The sequence below is a fragment of the Macrotis lagotis genome, chromosome 1 (assembly GCF_037893015.1).
Source record: "Macrotis lagotis isolate mMagLag1 chromosome 1, bilby.v1.9.chrom.fasta, whole genome shotgun sequence".
NCBI lineage: Eukaryota > Metazoa > Chordata > Mammalia > Peramelemorphia > Peramelidae > Macrotis > Macrotis lagotis.
The window spans coordinates 753,320,809-753,325,020 of NC_133658.1; the positions used below are offsets into that span (position 1 = coordinate 753,320,809).

The 4,212-nt window shown below is 39.1% G+C and overlaps 1 pseudogene; it reads left to right on the forward strand.

Moving 5' to 3' along the window:
• Positions 1-368: 368 nt before the first annotated feature.
• LOC141487787 (saccharopine dehydrogenase-like oxidoreductase pseudogene) lies at positions 369-1,807 on the forward strand (annotated as a pseudogene).
• Positions 1,808-4,212: the final 2,405 nt, after the last annotated feature.

Sequence of the window (4,212 nt, forward strand, 5' to 3'; positions counted from 1 at the left end):
GAGCACCGGCCCTGGAGTCAGGAGTACCTGAGTTCAAATATGAACTCAGACACTTAATAATTACCTAGCTGTGTGGCTTTGGGTAAGCCACTGAACCCTATTTGCAGTGCAAAAAAAAAAAAAAAAAACCTAAAGAAAAAAAAGAAAAAAATAACTTTAAAAGTCAGAATAGACCAAATATAAAGAGAGATGCAAAAGTAAACTGAAGAAAACAATTCCATAAAATTCAGAATAGGAAAATTTGAAGCTAGTGACTCCATTTGATAACACAAGAGAAACAAAAGGAGTCACCAGAAAACAGCTGACTTAGAAAATAGATCTAGGGTGCGGGCGCGGCAGCTCCGGCTCGCAGTCCCTGCTGGCTAATCATGGTGGCTGACAGTCGGCCCTATGAGGTGGTGGTCTTCGGGGCCTCGGGCTTCACCGGGCAGTTCGTGGCCCTGGAGGTGGACCGGCAACAGCCGAGCCCAGAGCCGCGAGGCCCCGCGCTGCGCTGGGCCGTGGCCAGCCGCAGCCGCATGAAGCTAATGGAGGTGCTGGAGAAGGTGGCCGAGAAGCTGGAAAGACCAACACTCCCTGCTGAAGTTGGTATAATAATCTGTGATGTCATTAATCCAGCTTCTCTTGATGAAATGGCCACACAAGTAGCTGTTGTTCTCAATTGTGTAGGACCCTATCGATTTTATGGAGAACCTGTGGTCAAAGCATGTATTGAAAATGGAGCTAGCTGTATTGACATCTCTGGGGAACCACAGTTTCTGGAAGAAATGTATTGGAAGTATAATGAAAGAGCTGCAGAAAAAGGGGTATATATCATTGGAAGCAGTGGTTTTGATTCCATTCCAGCTTATATGGGAGTATTATATACCAGAAATAAATTGAAAGGTACTCTGACTGCTGTTGAAAGTTTCCTGACAATAAATTCAGGACCTAAGGGATTGCGTATTCATGATGGCACTTGGAAGTCAGCTGTTTATGGTTTTGGTGACCAGCAACGTTTAAGAACCCTGAGAAAACAATCACATTTGAAACCTGTTCCAGTTGTTGGTGCAAATTGAAAAGAAGATGGCCTATTTCTTACTGTAATGAACTGTGTGAATATTCTTTTCCATTCATGGGAGCTGATGCCTCTGTTGTGAAAAGGACACAGCGGTACTTGTATGAAAACTTGGAGGAAACACCAGTGCAGTATGCTGCTTATGTGACAGTCAGAAGCCTCGCTTCTGTTATCAAGCTGATGTTTGCAGGACTATTCTTTTTACTCTTTGTGAAGTTTAGCATTGGAAGACAACTTCTGGTCAAATTCCCATGGTTGTTCTCCTTTGGATACTTCTCAAGCAAAGGACCAACGCAGAAACAGATGGATGATGCTTCATTTATATTTACATTTTTTGGTCAAGGATATAGCCAGCACCATACTACAAAATATAACAAACCTAATATGAAAATTTGCACCCAAGTGAAAGGACCAGAGGCTGGTTATGTGGCTACACCCATAGCAATGGTTTAGGCAGCTGTAACTCTTTTAAAAGACACCACCGAGCTTCCCAAGGGAGGTGGTGTCTTTACACCTGGAGCTGCTTTCTCCAAAACCAGGCTGATTGAAAGACTCAACCAAAATGGCATTGAATTTAGTGTCATTAGCATCTCTGAAGTATAAAAATTAGAAATATTTACAAAATTGATAAAATTTCATGAATTAACAGCTTCCTCATTTGATACTTGAAATTCTTAAGTTAATTTCATGTGACCAGGGTAAAAAGGCTTTCATAACAAGCAGTTTGTGCTAGGCATTCATGCACTAAGTTGCTTTTGCTGTGTGAGACAGGGATCTAAAAAGTGCTTCACATATTTCCTTTAGAGAGATGTGAAGTGGTTGGTCAGATGGGAGGAGAGAGCTCTGAAACATGAAGAGTACCTTCCCAGTGGGTTTCCTGATGCTTTATGTGCTTTTGCTAGCACGAGCTTGATTCTTACTACCCTCTAACTAGCTTTGGTTATTAATGAGATGAAAAATATAAGTACAAGTCTCATTGAAATGATTGCTTATATTTATTGGCCTGCCTCATATTTACTCAGTGATTCCTTTTTCTTCTGGCATTTATTGTAAAGGCTATACTTGGGGATGCTGATTAAGATTTTTTTTCTTTATTTTCAGTACCCAAAGTAAATTTTTTCCTCACGAAAGATATGATGGGTTCTTTAAAGCACAAACATGTCATATAGTTTTACAGATTGTTCTAAAAATAAGAAAGAACTTTGTGTCTGTGATGTTTGACCTTGGGAAAGCACCTCTCTGACACACTACTTATTTAATTGAAGGATGGGCCAAGTTTTTCAAAGTCTGTTCCTGTTTGTGCTTCTCTTTTAAACCCAAACACTTATCATGCTAATTCAGAGTTAAAATCTGAGTACACTTAAAATAGTAAAACCTTTTAAAATGTCCTTGGTTTGGTCACTGGAAATAGCTTTTGCTTTTATGAGTTTCTTTAGCTAATTATTAAATACATAAATAAGTTATTGGTTTAAATGACAGCATATCATTAAAAAATTTAGGGTTTCAAGCCATTTATTATTTGTCCTCTGTACCTATAGGTTTCATTTTCAAACAGAAATTTTTTTATCAATAACTAATTCATTCATCCACTCTTATAAAATATAAGTATTAAATCAGCATTAATATTATCCAAGCTAATCAAAGTGAATCTTAAATGTTTTATGGGAAGCTGGAGCCTCGATATTTGGAGTGCACTAAATTCTCTCTCTTCTTCTTAACTATAAGAGCAACATCATTTTTCAGTTTCCACAGACTGGCTTCAAGTAGTTCATTTATGTCCTTTAAGAGATGTGATTGTCTTTGTGTAAAAGGACATAACATTTGATCATCCTCCTGAAAAATAAATGAACCAAATTGAGTAAGAAAAATAAAAAGAAAATAGATCTAGAAGAGATAATTTAAGAATTATTATATTACTGAAAGCCAAGATTTAAAAAAAGAGCCTAGATATTATATTTCAATAAATTATCAAGGAAAATAGCCCCAAAACATTCATGGGGGGGGGGCGGGAATTGAAAAGCCTACTGATCACCGGCTGAAAGAGATTCCAAAATGGAAACTGCCAGGAATAGTATAACCAAATTCTAATGTTCCCAGGCCAAGGGGAAATTATTGCAAACTGCTGGTAAGAAATAGTTCAGATATTATGGAGGTGAAATCAGGATTACACAGGATTTAACATTATCCATGTTAAAGGTGTTGACACTATAATATTATATAGTTCAAAGAACTAGGATTACAATAAAGAATAATCTGCACATCAAAACTGAGTAAAATCATTTGGGATAAAATATATATTTAATGAAAAAGAAGGGACATCCAGCTAAGATAACACAGAGAAGATAGACACTGTGCTAAGGGCTCCTGATCTTCCCTCATATGCAATATTAAACAAACCTCTTAACAGGAATTCAATCAATAAAACCCAGAAAAAGAAGCTAGAGAAGAAGATCTACTTTAAGTATTGTCTTCAGGGATTGCAGGTGAGCCGGACAGAGAGTAGAGAGCCTGTTGGGAGGGGGAGAGAGGCAGACAGTGTAGGATGGTCCAAGAGCCAACTGAGGCATGGAAGATTTGGCTGTGGACTGACTGACAGCCTGGGGCACTGTGGCAGGGCTGGAGGCTGAGTTCCAGTATGAAGTGTTGCAGACAACAATTTGATGGGCAACTCTGGTTTGGAGGACTTCAGGCTCCATACTTTCATTTCAGTGGAGTCCTCTTCCCAGAATAAACACATTAATAGCCCCCCCCACCCCAGGCTCTGGGGTGGGCAACAGAACTCCCTCAATTATGAATAGGGAGAGTAATTATCTTGCCCAAGGGCATAGAAGACATTTTTCAAGGATAAAAGTATGTAGCAGCATTTCCCACACCCTCTAGGCCAAGGGAAAGGGCCTTAAATCAAGGTCATAGACACTCTAAAAAAAGTAATCCGCATACCCTGCTGGACAGCCCATGTGGAGTTACTAAGCGCAGTGAGCAAAGTCTCTAGGGATCTCAACATCAAACTCTGTGAATCACCTTTAACCCCAACCCAAGATCTTAGAAAAATGAAGAAAGACCAGTGAAAACGTTGGCCCATAGAAAATTCCTAGAAGTTAAAGACCCTAATTCAGAGATAGATAGAATGTCAGAGGAGAACATGATTTTGTCTC